We start from the raw sequence: 16,276 nt of genomic DNA, 5'->3' as shown, positions 1-16,276 counted from the left end.
CTCCTCATGAAGTTCTGTGTTTACACAGATGACAATCTGCTTTAAATTCTCCTTCACAAAATATGAAAAAATTCCAGACTGAACTGTAACCGTGGCCCTCAGGACCAGTTCAACTGACCCGATCTTATCCACAGAGTAAGTAAGAGTGGTTTTTCAGGATCTGAGAGTTCCCCCTTGTCGAGTTCAGGCCGGCTGGAACCACCAGTCCATCATCTGGGCCCGTGCAAATGCCTGAGAAGTGACCCTTTTGAGGTCAAGGGGCTGAAAACTCACACTACCATTTTGTGAACATGGGTCCTATGAGGAGCCATGAAGTCTGACTACGCTTGCGCAGATCATGAGTTACCTCCCCTCCCCTCCCCTCCAATCACCTCTCTCCACACTTCAGACCACACTGCCTTTCAACCCAGAAATTTTGCCCCAAGCCCTGAATGGGGAGATAGATCTGAGAGCGTATGCCTCCTGTCACCTTGCAGATCCGTCTAGCAGCACAGCCTTTCTTCCCTCAAAAACCAGGGTGCCACGGTGTCAGCTTCTGTGGGCATCAGGTGGCAAGCCCGTGCTCGGTAACAGCACTTTGTCATAAAAGAATTCACAGCCTAAGTGGAATGAAAGGACAAAAATTAAATACAGTTTTCCAAGGTTTTTTAATGTTTTGAATGTTAGAGGACCAATCGATTGTATAAAGATTAGAATATTGTATGGTATGATCTCTATTATTCTGTCTTTATGATTATCTAGATGTTTACAAATATTTAGTGTCTCAAAAAGTACATAAGCATCTCTCCTAAAATTATGCTATTCACATCCCATTTCCTAAATGTGTATGAGCGTCTATTTCCCTGTTCATTTAAAAGTTTGAAAGTACTTAATAGTTTTTATATCAAACTAACAGCTTTCATAAATATTAACTATTACAGTATTTTACTGATAGAATTTCAACAAATAAAGCACATAAGGAGATCTTTCACTCCAAGTTACATCTAGAATGCTTACCTTTTTATGAAAGTGAATATCCACTTATTAATAATAAATTCAAATCCAGTGCCATGTGAATGTGATTAACATTAAGTATGCTGTTAATCAATGGAATCACAGGATCACCGATTCCTCGAGTCCAGCAGTGGCAGAAATGACCCTGAAGTCAGCATGGAGCTATTTGACTTTCCAAAGCCCCCAGTCAAAGCCAAATAACACATTTCAGCAGAATATCAAGGCCGAAGCCAACTTTTGATGCATCATAAGCTGTGAGTGCATGTTATTTTTTGTTTCTTTTTTTTTTTAATCAAAAAAGACAGAGAAACTTCATTTGAGCCCACTCCTGCCTGGAATTGGCTGGACTGAACAAGAGCGGCTTGCTGATGAAGCCGGGATAACTTCCTCCCCTAAAGAAAAGCCAAGTTCCGTGGGAAGAGCCTGGCTTCAGTTCCAGTCCAGCAGGAACTCCTGGCTGCCCGCAGGTCTTTTCCAGGCACCTTTGGCAGCCCCAGTGTCTAAGAGATCTAAGCTTCCAATGCACTTGCTCAAACTTTCAAGCCAGGAAGACCTGGTTGGTGGAATATGAAAGAGACAAGTACAAAAGACAAACCAAGGTGTCTCCTGGAATCTCCTCGCGCAATTGCCTGCTGGCTACGAAGATCTGCTCAGTACTCCCTTTGCTCTCCTCCTACCGTCCTCCTAAAGGTCTCTCCTTTTACTTAGAAGAAATAATTTAGGGAAAGCTTTCCTGGGAGGTGTCCCTGGAGGAAGGCAAAAGAGGATATTTTAGATCTGCCGTGGAGAAGCAGTCAAATTTGAGATCCCCTCTTATTTGCTCCAGTGTGGGCCTGAGAGCACCTGCCACATTCCTGACGGTCCCTTGGTCACCTGACCCACTCTATCTTTGACAATGAGCCAAGGGCCTACCCTGAAGGGGTGTGGAGCCCAGGGCCAACCCCACTGAGTATCCCTTCCTTCCCACCAGGCCTCTCCAGGAGAACATCAAAAGTACCTTGAACAAGAAAAGGACATCACTAGAGGTCTGGGTGGAAGAGAGCAGTTGTGCTAAATTGACTTAGTTGGCAAATTGGCCTGTGGGCTAAACACGGTCAGTTGCCTATTTTTATGTGTCCCGTGAGCTAAAAATGATTTTTACAGTTTTCATGATTAAAAATTTTTAAATGCTTAAAAAAAGCAGAATATTTTATAATGTGAAAATTAAATGAAATTCAAATTTCAGTGTGCATAAGTAAAGGACACAGCCATGCCCATCCATTTACAGATTGTCTACGGCTGCTTTCACTCTAGAATAGAGTTGTATAGTGATGACAGAGAGACTATATGACCTGCAAAACAGAAAACATTTACCATCTGTCCTTTGGTAGAAAGTTTTCTTACTTCTGGCCTCAGCGAAGGTGGCACAGCGCTTTACAACTGAGATCTACGCTTTGGAGCTTGAGGCCTCTTTTACCAGCTGTTATCCAAAACACTCACTTCTTCAGTCCTTGTCGCTCCAAGGGACCTTTTCTCCAATCACGGGGCTCTGTTTGTTCCAATTTATCCTGTGACCAGGGGTAGCCATGGGTATGACCCAAGCGTCGCTCCTTGAGTATTGATGATGATGATGATGATGATGCTGATGATGAAGATGATGATGATGAAGGAGAAGGTGAAGAAGAAAGAAAGAAAAAAGAAAAATAACAAGAGCATTAGGATTGACGGACACAATGCTAGGGCTGCTCATCACCCCAGTCAATGCCCATACCACCCCTGTGAGATAGACACTGTTATTGTCCCAATTTAACAGATAAGAAAACCAAAGCTTGGAGAGAGGTGCAGTATAGTAAATTGCCCAGGGTCACAGGGAAGGGCTGCACTCCGGTGTAGCCCAGTTTTCTGCCTCCTGAGCCTATGACCTTACCGCTAAGTCAGATTGCCTGCCATGGCACCTTCTGAGTCCCAGGAAGCCTTAAGACTACTTGTTACATGATTGATTTTGCTCATCCTGACTGCTTACTTAGCACCAGGGTACGTGGGGAGGTGGGGTAGACAAGGAGTGGTCAATAGCAGAGAAAGGTGATTCTCGGAAACATTACTAAAGGTAAGGAGAAAAAAAATGTTGACGATAACATCAGTCATCCACAACAAAGTATTCCCAGCGTCAAGTGACCCAATTTGCAAACACAAAAATCAAACACAGTAATTAATTCTCAACATGCAGAACTCAGGTACTGGGCAGATCTGAGTCTTCATGAGAGTTCTAAGAATCCATCTTACACATCAGGAATTAGCTGCAGATGAATGAATACTGTTCTATCCTTATAAATGAATTTTTTTTTATTTAAAGATTTTATTTTTTTCCTTTTTCTCCCCAAAGCCCCCCAGTACCTAGTTGTATATTCTTTGTTGTGGGTCCTTCTAGTTGTGGCATGTGGGATGCTGCCTCAGTGTGGTTTGATGAGCGGTGCCACGTCCGCACCCAGGATTCGAACCAACGAAACACTGGGCCTCCTGCAGCAGAGCGTGCGAACTTAACCACTCAGCCACGGGGCCAGCCCTATAAATGAATTTCTAATGGATATAAATGCTGTAGTTTAGAAAACAAATTCTTTTAAAGGGCTTATTGAATTTATATTATCTTTTTGTCATTATGCTTCCTTTTTCCAATCAATAGTTCCAGCAATTGGAATAACTATTGCCCCGGATATTGTCATGCTGAAAAGTGATCAGGGACCACGACTGCAACATTTGGCCTGACAGTGGAACAAAATGTTTGTGATTGATGCTTTCCAAATGAAGTCAGGGTGTCTGGGCACCAGATTTGGAGCCCTCCATTTCCATGAGTCCTTCAGATTGAATTACCTAGCTCTGTCTACGCAGAGCCACAAGAAATGAATATGGAGAAAATTTACTTTGGGTTTCATCCAGAAGCTTATTCTAGAAACAGATTATATTTTTCGCCAACTATGAAGTGGGCACTTGCTAACATAAGCTTTCTGTTTTCTAATAATGAATGGCTGCCTCAAGCCGCAGTGAGCTCTCTGTCACTGGGAATGTATGAAAAAAAGCTGGATATAACCATTTATCAGGGTCAATGAGGATGGGATTTCTACCCTGGGCAGGAGATTCTAATAACCTCTAAGGTCCGTTCTGATTCAAAATCTATTATTCTAAGATAAGACCCAGAAGCATTTTTCTAAGACTACCCCAAAGAAAATTTAATAACTGCAGGCACACAATGGCTCCTGTTCATCACTTACCTGCTGCCGCCACCCGCCTCCCTAGCTTTCCATTAAGTTCGCAAGAGTAGAAGATTTGGCTTCTGGGCAGCAATTTAATACGTGCGTAAAAGTGACATGAGGATCCTGCCATCAAGAGAACTGTGGTCCAGGGAACAGGGCATTCTTTATTAGTCCCTCATCAATTAAGCAAGGAAAACTTCAGGCTCCAAAATGAACTCTGTCTCAGGGGCAACAGAGAGAGAGATCATTTTGTCGAAGGAAGCAGAAATCCACCGGGGACAATGGAGCCTCTGTTTCACATGGGAAAAGGGTGGGGGTGTCTTATCTACCTTAAACAGCTCTTTTCAGTGAGGGAGAAAATCCTCTTATGAGGAGCAAGGTGACTCCAGGGACTTTCTCAAACTCCACGTCCTTCCCTATCAAGATTCTGTCACGTGCTACTCTGTAGGAACATACATACTCCTTCTCCTACAAGACTCTTTTTGTGGAAAAATGGTACGGACAGGAGTTCCTTCTATATCTTGACACGGTGCAGAAAGACTTGAAACTACAAGCTGTGACAGGTGTGTGTGCATGTGGTTGGAAGGGGATGATGGATGTTTGGTGGTATCATGACATCTAGTGAGAGGTGGCCACTGCAGAGATAATGTTAGAAATGAGGCTGACCTCTGGTCATGGAGGGCCTTGTGTGCCAGTTTAGATGCTCCTGCAGGTGTTACAGAGCTGATAAAGGATTATGAGAAGGGAAGTGATGGAGAAGTAGATCTGTCAACCATCTACTTAGGGAATATACTTGGATGCCCCATGGGCTTTCGAAGCCAAGGGAAGAAGCTTTCACTGGAGATAGTAATTTGAGCATCACAGCGTATAAGTGGTTGATGAGGACATGGGAGGTGTGAGACCTCCCAAGAGGTCAGCATAGATGAGAGGTGTGGAGAAAATCTGGAACCTACAAGTGAGATCAGAAAGAAACAATTAAATAGGTACAAGGGCAACCAGAAGATTCAGGAGAGCAAAGAGCCCAGAAGCCATGACAGCATCATCAAAGCACCACAGAGCACCACCTTCTTCCCATCCAAGCGCCACTTCATCTTTGGGGGACAGGGGTGGGAGGGGTCTGGAGTTCAGGCAAACCCAAACCAAGAGCGACCACTCCTTGGATGATCAGTCTCATTCCTGGAACTAAAGAGAAGAGTGCTGATGTGGAGACATGAGATAGTAAAGTGGTTGGGCTCACGGCACTAGTCTTGGTGCCAAAAGGCTGAGTTATGATCTCTGACCCTTACCTTGTGACCTTGGGGAAGTCATGTTACTCCTCTCAGCTTTCATCGTCTCAACTGGAAATTGAGGGTGTTGACTGATCTGCTCTCTGTTCTCAACTCCAACAAGCTCCATTTCTATAAGGAAAGGAAATTATCGATTGTCTCCCCAGCCCTGGTGGACCAGCAATCATTATCCTCCCTGTGCCAGAAATATAGAAATTTAATATAGGTGTCAAGCTGTTTCAAAAAATAGAGCATTCTTTTTTCTACTACAACCTGCCATAATGCACCGGCCCCACATCACAGCTGCCTCCCAGTATTACAATTATAATGCTCTCTTCTTCCTGGTCAGTAGCAGGAACAGGTCTCTTGGACTACTCTGAAAGTCAGCTTAGAACATTCTTTAAAGTCTTAAATGAATCATTACAGCTCTGCAAGCTCATCTTTGAGAAACACAGTAGTTCAGGGGGCAGGAGGAGCATTTTACACGTGTCTTGGTGAAATAGGACTTGACATCTCAGGGGACATAGTGAGACACACCTGTCCCTCCCCCACCAGGAGTGTCAGGCTACAGGATACCCCTATGCAAAGCCCCCACTCCTCATCATAAGATACTTCTGCCCAAAGCCCCTGACACACACAGCTCACACAACTTCAGTACAAACCAACTGTACGTTCCAAGATGCTTCTGACCACAGAAAAGGAAAAAAATAGTTCTTGGGGGAAAAAAAAGACCTCTTACTACAGATAAAGACAGTCCTCGTAAAGAAAACAGACCACTTGCTCAAGTAACTGAGCTATTTCTGCATAAAGGTGTAGAAGAGAGCAAATGTGACTTGAAGGCAACAAGACTGGGTTGTTGAGCCAGGAATCCAGGCCCTTCTCCCAGCACTTCTTCATGCACTCTGATTACCAGTAAAGAGCAGAATCTGTTTTAAAATATTGAAGTTGTGGTCATTGGTACACAATACCACAAGTACTTAACACTGAGATGTGTCAATTATTCCATCTATTGATGCACAATATAATACACATCATAGCTGGCTAAAGAACTACTTGTAGCCTAAAAAGGGTTCGATAGCAGGACTCCCCATCCTGGCCCACCCATTAGACTCAGGATGGTGTTATTACCACTCCATTGTCCCACAATGTTTACTAGATCAATGGCTTCTGTCTTCTCTTTCCATCTGGAAACGTGATGCCTTTGAGTCCAGCCTGGTGTCAAGAAGAGAAACTCGTGGCACATAGCAGCAGAGAGGGACCAGGTGGATGACAACATCTGTGAGTTGGGATGAGCCCAACCACTGTGTGTCCACAGGCTACTGCAAGCCTGGGGCTCCCCCAGTCCCCATGGCCCCGCATTGCCACCTCTATCTCTAAGGGCTCACCCCTTAGAAATGCTGGAGGATTAGAACTGGTCTGAGAGGTGAGGGGAGAGGATGAGCCTTGAGTGTAACCCAAAGCGATTTTTGGCTGCTGAAATTTTAGAAAAACATCACTGTCCCCAAACCTGCACAAATATCTTCTTTCCCCAGAATTTGCCCTGAAACAATGCTTTAGTAGAGTCTTACTAACAGAAATAACACGTGTCTTGTAATCCACTTATAGCACCTAGGGCATCCCCAAGGTTAGCCGTCTATCTCCACTGAAGGTGCCGACTCCCTTTTCCCCTCAAAGGGAAATGCTTCAGTTCAAGTCAAGAAATTTGGAAGTTGTCGTTAGTGGGATGAACCCAGATTTCAAACTACATAAAGTCCAAACTCATGAGTGCAAATTTGGTTGATACCAAACACAACAGTTTCTTTATCCTGGATGGCGGGAACTTTGACTACTGTTATTAAACAGGGAGCAGAGCGGAGATTGAACGCTGAGCAGCTGAACAATGGATATGAATGCCTTCTGGTCCTTACAGCACTTTACGGTTCTCAAAGGCAGGGCAGCCTCATCATTTCCACTCTCTCCTCTGACAACTGTGTTCAACGCATGGGCATCTGAGAATCAGAATGTGGAATCTGTCTTTCAATGTCTTCTAGCGTGGATGTTTAATCAATACAGAATAGTCCAGCCCCTCTGGCCTTCAAGTGAAGATGGATTGTACAGTGTGTAGACTTCTCAAGAGGAGCAATAGTGTCAGAGCCGTGAAATTACTATCAGTGGAGCCACCAAGGTGCAGTGGACAACAGCAATTGCTTCTCTGTGCCTGTTTCCCCAAGCATGGGGTGAGGGTTCCAGGCTGAAGGACTGCAATTCCACGCAAGTAGAGGTGAGGATGCCAGGTGAGACGACATTAGAGTTATTTGAAGCCAGCGACCTCTGCCAGACTATCAGTTCCTTAAGGGCAAAGACCCAACGGCCTCCTTCCCCGTTCACTGCGTTACCCAGCACAGGTGGCGCCTGGTGCACAGTGGAGACTCAGCAAGCCTTTCTTCAAATGAGTTCCCCGCCGCCTTCCGAAGGGCCGGTTCCACGGCAATGGCTGTGTGCTATGTGAACAGCTTTGCGTGTTATTTTGCCTCCTGAAGAATGGCAAATTAGATTAAATAGCACAAGCATTTTCAAACACAATAGTTTGGACAGGATGCGCACAAATGCAGAAGAGATTTTCAAACCAGTTCCTCTCATCACCTTCTAGCTGGGAACGGCAGACTGATAAGAAAGCACTTGTGTAAACAGGGGAGGAAAGGAAGGGAGGGGATAGGGCAGAAGGTAACAAGGAGAGGATTAGAAAAGACTCGAAAAGAAGTCAACAGCACACATCTTTTTCATCATTCTCCAAATTTTTCTTTGAAACAAGCCTAATTATTTCCTCGACTTCTCCAAACATTATCATTGGTTTGGGGCTGGCTTTTCACATGAGAGTAGACCTAGAGGAGATGGCGGGCCTAGAGGGATGGAGATTTTCTTGTCTTTATACCTCAGCGCCCTGCCCTCAGGTTTAAATTTTTGTATTAAAAAACACAATATTTCGTGAGCTTCCACATACATTATCTAAGATTGTGATAAATGGAATTGTTACCCATACCATCTCGAACTCTTGCTGATTATAATGATGCTATCCAGGAAATGTGGTGCTGCCAGCTTAACCCCAGCCAGAAAGCACAGCTCCTCAAAGACAAGCTGGCGAGCGGCAGTCTGGGCAATGCTCTTAACAGCCACGCTGCACTCTTCCCATTGCCAACGCTGTAAGATGGCAGATCCCAGCCATTGGGGAGTGAGAAAGGCTGAAATTAAAGACACAGTTGACAATGAGTCAAGGGCTCGACTTTGAGCAGTTGCAGCCAGAAAGACTCAGAATTCTCCATAATTAATATAGCTAGCTGCAAGGAAATGATTTGTATTGCTTTTGGAGCCAATCCGGTAAACTTGAACTAAATCAGGGAGGGGTGCTGGTTCGTATCCCTGGGGAAATGGGTTTCCAGACCACTGGAATCAGGGAGTGAGCTTAGGTTCAGAGACCCCTGGGTGCTGACCCCGCTTTACGGCCACACCCATGAGCCTTCAGCCCTGCCAGTGCTGAGTTTGGCACAAGAACCGGGAAAGCCCAACAATTGCAAACATTTTCTGAAGCCGCAGTTCCCATGGGAATGACTGTAGGCACTTTAGAAACTGTTAATGCCTAGACCTCGCTCCTGGAGATGCTGACTTCACTAATCTGGGGTACAGGCTAGGTATTCAAGTTTTCTGTTTCTTTTGTTGTTTTTTTAAAAAATCTTTTTATTTTTTAATAGGCATTACATGTATAAGGCATAGAATCAAAAATGTACACAGGACAATACAATAAGTTTCCATCCAACCTCTGTCCTCTACCACTCACTTCTCCTCTCAGAGGCAACTTCCAGAGATCATGTTAAAACAGATGAGAAATCATGTATATTTTATATAAAATGAAAGTGTAACATGCGCTGTTCTATACTTTGCTTTGCTATATTATCTATGTGTCGCAACACTCCTTGCTCTTTAAAAAGTTTTCTCTTTTAGTAATATCTTGCATTAGTGTGCTACATGTGTTACAATTGATGTGCCATTATTGACACATTATCATTAACTAAAGTTCATAGTTTACGTTAGGATTCACTCTTGGTGTTGTACATTCGATAAGATTTTAACACATGTATAAATGACGTGTGTCCATCATTACAGTATACAGAATAGTTTCATCGCCCCAAGCACCCTCTATGTTCCACCTATTCATCTCTCCCTCCTCCCTCACTCCTGGGAACTGCTGATCTTTTTACTGTCTCCATAGTTTTGCTTTTTCCAGAATGTCATATAGTTGGAATCATACAGTATGTATCCTTTTCAGACTGGCTTCTTTCACTTAGCAGTATGCCTTTAAGTTTCCTCCATGTCTTTTCACAGCTTGATAGCTTATGCCTTTGTGGTGTTGAATAATCTCCCACTGTATGAACGTATGGCAGTTTGTCTGTCCATTCCCCTACTGAAGTACATCTTGGTTGCCTCCAAGTTTTGGCAATTATGAATAAAGCTGCTGTAAATGTCTGTAGGCAGGTTTTTGTGTGGACATAACTTTTCAATACACTTGAATAAATACTAAGGGGTGTGATGGCTGGATCACACTGTAAGAGTATGTGAAGTTTTGTAAGAAACTGCTGCACTATCTTCCAAAGTGGCTGTGCCATCTGCCTTCCCACCAGCAACGAGTGAGAGCTCCTGCTGCTCCCCTTTCTCACCGGCGACTGGTGGTGTCGGTGTTTTGGATGTCGGCCATTCTAACAAGTGTGTAGTGCCTCTCATTGTTGTTTTAGTCTTCAGCTCGCTAATGACGTATGACGTTGAACATCATTTCATGTGCTTGTCTTCCATAAGCACATGTGTATCTGCTTTGGGGAGGTGTTCAGATCTTTGGCCCCTTTTTTAATTGGATAGTTTGTTTTCTTATTGTTGAACTTTAAAAGTTTTTGTATATTTTGAAGACCAGCTCATTATCAGATATGTGTTTTGCAAATATTTTCTCCAGTCTGTGGCTTGTCATTTCATTCTCTGAACAGTGTCTTTTACGGAACAGAAGTTTTTAATTTAAATGAAGTCCAACTCATCAAATTTTTTCTTTCATGGATTGTGCTCTTGGTGTTGTATCTAAAGGTCATCACCAAACCCAAGGCCACCTAACTTTTCTCTTGTTACCTCCCAGGAGTGTTACAGTTTTGCATTTGACATTTAGGTCCGCGGTCCATTTTGAGTTAATTTTTGTGAAGGGTGTAAGGTCTATGTTTAGATTCATTTTTTTGTGTATGTATATCTAGTTATTCCGGCACAATTTATTGAAAAGACTGTCTTTCCTCAACTGAATTACATTTGCTGCTTTATCAAAGATCTGTCCACTATATACACCCAGAAGCCTAGGTATTAGGGCATTTGTGCCTCCTCCCTCCAGATGATTCTAACATGCAGCCCGGGCCAGGGACGACTGCTTAGATGAAAGCGTGTGGATTGTTAATATAAGTTCCCCCGGGAAAATAAAGCAAGCCCTGGACACAAAAGGACAGCAGCTCAACAAGAATCCACCTGCTTTCTCAATTCTGGAGGATCACACCTGCAGAGAAAATGTCACGAGCAGCTGCATGTCCTATTAAACCCTCAGCTCCAAGGAAAAGCCACCCCAAGATATGTTGCCTCCACTCCTTGGACATGAACCATCTCAGTGCCTTTAAGTGCAAGATTCCTAACTAAATAAATTGGGAACTTACAGCAGGAGTGTGTGCATGTGTGTGTGTGTGTGTAGCCCCGCCCACCAATCCCTAATTCCCCTGAGATGCTGCACAGGGATTGATAACGGCCAGGTGCTCTGCAAGGATGTGGAAGGCTCAGGCCAGGAGCCAGAAGAGCAGCAGACAAGACCAAAACGAGGCTGGAAAAGGAGAGGATTCAAACTTGCCCAGTTTACAGAAAGGCCCCGTGGCTCTTTCTGGCTAATGGCTTCACCGGTTCCTGTCCCAGTTACCCCCTTGGGAGGGATAAGGTACGAGAGCAAGGCCCTGGGGGTAGAATGAAGTCAGGGCTTCCATCCTAGGAGGTTAGCAAGACAGAAGCAGGAAGAACAGGCTGGGAAAACCAGGCAGCATGGGTACTGTGGCAGAGCCGGGGGTCTGTAGCCGGAGTCTGAGGCACTGAGGCAGGAAGGCAACTAACAGGAGAGAGGAAGCCACTGCCAGGAACTGGAGGAAGCTGGACCAAAACAGGAGCCAGGCAGGAACCAAAAAAGGTCAATCCTTGGTGCCTAGTACACGGTCGGCTCTCAAGAATTACCTGTGGAAATAATGAATGAATAAATGAATGACTGCTGCAGACTCAACCACTTTACGCCACCATTTCTGTGATTATCATCATCATAAAGTCTCTCCTTTATGGGGCTCACATTTGTGCTAGCTGGGTACCTATAAGGTAAATATTATTCCTGTATATTATGGGTTGAATTGTGTCCCCTTAAAGGATATATTGAAGCGCCTCAGAACATGACCATATCTGGAAGCAGGGTCTTTACAGAGGTAATCAGCTTAAAATGAGGATGTTAGGGTGGGCCCTAATGCAACATGACTGGACATTACAAAAAGAAGAAATTTGGTCACAGAGACTGATACAAACAGAGGGAAGATTATTTGAAGACACTCAGGCTGTGTGACCGGAATGATGCAGCTACAAGACAAGGAACCCCAAGGATTGCCAGGAACCACCAGAAGCTGGAAGAGGTGAGGAAGCACTTTCCCCTAGAGCGTTCAGAGTGAACCTGGCCATGCCCAGACCTTGAGTTCAGACTTCCAGCCTCCACAACCATGAGAGAACACGTTCTGTTTCCTTAAGCCACTAGTTTTTGGTACTTTGTTACAGCAGCCCCAAGAAACTAATGCACCATGTTAAGGTGAAAAAAATTGAGGAGCAATGACATCGCGTAAATTGTCCAGCCTCCAGGGCTACCGCCAGGGGGACCAGCACAAAGTTTGGGACCTAAAGAAGTAGAGCTGGATCCAGGGGCTCCCCTCAAGTGTCGAGGAACGGGCACCCATAAAGAGTGAGCTCGTGGAAATGTCCCCTTTTGTTCCAAGACTGAAACAAAGAGTGGGGTGCAGCGGGGATGGAGCCCAGGTGGACTGGGGCCGGACTGGGCCCCGCAACACGAGGGCAGGCGGGTCCCCAGCAGTTCTGCCACTGGCTGCGTGGGAGTCTGCAGCCGGCTTTAGTGGCCATGCATGCACTGAGAGGCTGCCCGGGAGGGCGGTCCAGACAGCCACTCCTCGCCCTCGGAGAGAACTTCCCTCAAGCAAGAGCTGTAAGCACCTCCTCGCCATCTGTCCCTGCTTGCCCCTGGCTTCCTGCAGAGGGAACAGTGCGTAGCAGGCATTCATCGAATAAAGGTTGCGTGGAATTTTCAAACTATCTAGAATGCAAAAACCACAAGAGCACCGAAATGGGACGTGCATCAATGGCGTCTTCGCAGGCGACGGACTTTCCTTTTCACTTCCTTTAAGTTGTGAGTAGACGACATCTGTATCCAAAGGAGAAACGAAGGAGAAGCGAGCCCACGTGTAGAGTCTATGATCACGTAAAACACATCCAAGGATGTGACATGTTGACTCTTATACATGTGTTACCATACTGCATGGTAAGTGAGCTTGGTCAGCCATGCTCATAAATGACTGCTATTAAAAATATTCTTACACAGAGCACCAACTTTTGGAGTTTCATTTTCTTGCTCTTCTGCATTATTTATACTTGACATCAATGCTGACTCTTTCTCCTGCATTTCCCAGCTTTCACGTAATCTAGTGTCCTTAGAGTCTTGAAGCTGAACTTGAAACTTAAGAGGTATTCTATTTGAGCCTCTACTTAATACAGAAAATCTTTTCACAATAAGCCCCCACAACACCCCCATGCACACACACATGTGCACGCACACACACACACGCACACACTGTCCTCATGCTGCTGCCTCCAGCTCACTTCCCCCAAGCTAGATGCCTTAGGACCTTGAGAGCCCAGATGACAGAAACTCTGGGTCTTGGGCCATGTGTAGCCTGAGCAGAAGTCATGATCACACACAGGGAGAGGAAATGAAGGGGAGGGGAAATGGCACAGTGAGAACCCTGTGCATGTGGGGATCTTGGATGTGAGAAATAAGATGAGATGGATTACAACTGAGGAGCGGAGGAGGAAGAGAAAAGGAGATGGCCAGATACCCTACCATTTCTTCTAACCCAACCCTGCCCTGAAATGAACTAAAGCAGACTTATGTTTCCAAGCAGCCTTGGCAACAATGAGTTCAGTGGCCAGGAGAAGTCTATCTCCACCTCCCTGAAAATATTATCTTGCTGTTGTGATGTTGCTCTAACCAGACGCAGAGCACTCCCAGACACCAGTGACAGATAAAGGCTGTTAGGAGCAGATACCTGGGAGGCAGAGCTTACTGGTGTGAATGAGTTTCTGTCAATGTGTAAAAAGTATCAGATATCTTTCTGTTTTGATAAAGCCAGCCAGATGGCAAAGAATTCAAGCAAGAGCAAACCAAAAAGGAAGAAAAGTTCAGGGAGGGAGAACAACAGACATTGGACTTTCTGACTCAGGATTTGGCTGACAATTGATCCCATTCCCAAATGCAACTTGCATTCTTTGTTCTGTGAGTTTTAACATATTTCTAGTCCCTCCACCCTTGGGCCCAAATACCCTAGTTAGAGGTACTCCCTTTCTCTCCTCAGCCACGTGATGCTGTGGATCTGTCTTACAGTGTTCCTTGCTGCCTCCCTTGTTTTGTACTTCGGGGGAACTGACCACCTCTCACAATGAACCATGAACACCTTGAGCATAGGTAGCATTTGCACCTAACTTCTCTCTTTAGGATAACTTGCGGTACGGCAGAGTGGGCAGAAGGGATGTGTTGTCAGGAGTTCCCAAGACCACCCTCAGGTTCAGAGATTCTCTAGAAGGACTCACAGCACTCAGAAAAGCTACTCTGCCCACAGTTAGGGTTTGTGGCCACAGAAGGATACAGACTGCAGCCAGAAAGGGGAAAGGCACCTAAGGCAGAGTGCAGAGCAGAGGCACGCGGGAGCCCCCCGCCGTCCCCTCGTGTGGAGTCGTAGATGGTGTGCAATTCTCCCAGCAAGCAGGGTGTGACAACTCCACAGAGCATTGCCACCCTGGGAAGCTCACCTGAGCCTTGGTGTCCAGGATTTTTATCAGGGGTCAGTCACATAGGCGTGGCGTGCCACATAGTTAATCGTTTCTCGGTCTCCAGGCACTCCAGAGGTCACACTGGTACCACATGGCCCAAGGTCCCACCACAAATCACATTGTTAACATAAACTATCAGACGTGGCTCAAGGTGCCAGTGAACAGAGATACCTGAGATGAGGCAGGATATTCCAAGGGTTTTGAGATGATGTCCCAGAAGCAGCCAAGGGCCGGAAGTTCTCTGCAATGTGTGGAGTTTGAACACCTGAACCTGCTGAGTCAAACTTTTCCTGCATAGGATCAAAGGAAGACAAACTCTTCACCACAAATTCATGTGCTGACCCATCACAGGGGGTTCTAAGGAGGCCCCACCCGACCTAACCAATGAGAACCAATTCTGGCTAAGGATGGAGTCCACTTAAATGAGAACAGATAACTTCCTGACATTGAACTTTTAAAATATCCTATTTAAGAAAGGAGCATGTTTGCCAAATAATATCTTTCACCTTTGTTGAAGTTTTTACCTGTGAATTTTGTGGTTCTTAAGGCAACTTTTAAAAATAGATGTGAGGGTTTACGTTTTAAATATGTCAGACACATTTGCTTTCTCTAAATGCAGTGGGAACTGCACTGTAATAAAGGGTTGAAAATATAAAGTGGAATACACCTATATCAAAAAGAGAATTCAGAGCTGGCCCTGATGATCTAGAGGTTAAAGTTTGGCACACTCGCTTTGGTGGCCTGGAATCGTTTCTGAGCACGGAACACCACCACCCATCTGTCAGCTGCCATGCTGTGGCAGCGGCTCACATAGAAGAAGCAGAAGGACTTACCATTAGGACATATAACCACACACTGGGGCTTCGGGGAGGGAAAAAAGGAAGATCGGCAACAGATGTTAGCTTAGGATGAGTCCTTCCCTGAAAAAAAAAAACAAAAGAGAGAATTCAAAATACCTCTGAAAGAAAGTGGATGGGAATTAGTTGATGGATAAACTAGGCCAAAAAGACACGACCTAGATGAGCAGTTCTCAAAGAGTGGGCTGCCGCACCGTGGGGTCCACCAGATCCTTTTGGAGGGTCCACAAGGTCATCACTATATTTTCATAATAATGCTGAGACATTATTGGCCTTTTTCACTTTGTTGGCATTTGCACTGATAACAGAAAAGCAGTGGAGGTAAAATCACAGAGGCCTTGTCATGGATCTAGGTGGTGGCACCAAGCTGTTCCAGCAGTCATTGTACTAGTCACTCCCATGCACTTGTGAGAAGGGAAATCAATTTCACCCAAGAATGTTGTGACAATTGTTAGATGTTGAAATAGCAAAATTACTAATTTTAGTAATTTTGACCTTTAAGTTTGGGTGTAGAATAGAAGAATATACATAATTATCTAGAAAGGCTATCAAAATAGCTAGTTTTCCACCACGAGTGCAGGAGATTGCGGGGAAAATACAAAACCCACAGAGCGCCCAAAAAATAGGGACTGCAAGCAACACTATCTTTATTTTTTTATTTTATTAAAGATTCTATTTTTTCCTTTTTCTCCCCTTTTCTAGCTACGTCTCTGTGCAAAGTCGTATTTTTTCTATCTATTTCAACCAGAACAGT

The 16,276-nt window shown here is 44.8% G+C and overlaps 1 long non-coding RNA gene across 1 annotated transcript; it reads right to left on the bottom strand.

The window, feature by feature from the left end:
• Positions 1-376: 376 nt before the first annotated feature.
• LOC124231738 (uncharacterized) lies at positions 377-16,065 on the bottom strand. Its single transcript, XR_006886662.1, has 5 exons — positions 15,499-16,065; positions 14,837-14,955; positions 5,507-5,617; positions 2,347-2,614; positions 377-599 (listed from the first exon to the last, which is right to left on the bottom strand). It is a non-coding gene; the product is annotated as an uncharacterized LOC124231738 (long non-coding RNA).
• Positions 16,066-16,276: the final 211 nt, after the last annotated feature.

The sequence above is a fragment of the Equus quagga genome, chromosome 22 (assembly GCF_021613505.1).
Source record: "Equus quagga isolate Etosha38 chromosome 22, UCLA_HA_Equagga_1.0, whole genome shotgun sequence".
NCBI lineage: Eukaryota > Metazoa > Chordata > Mammalia > Perissodactyla > Equidae > Equus > Equus quagga.
The sequence above is the reverse complement of the archived record's forward strand: the minus strand, read 5'-3'. Positions and strand labels throughout refer to the sequence as shown.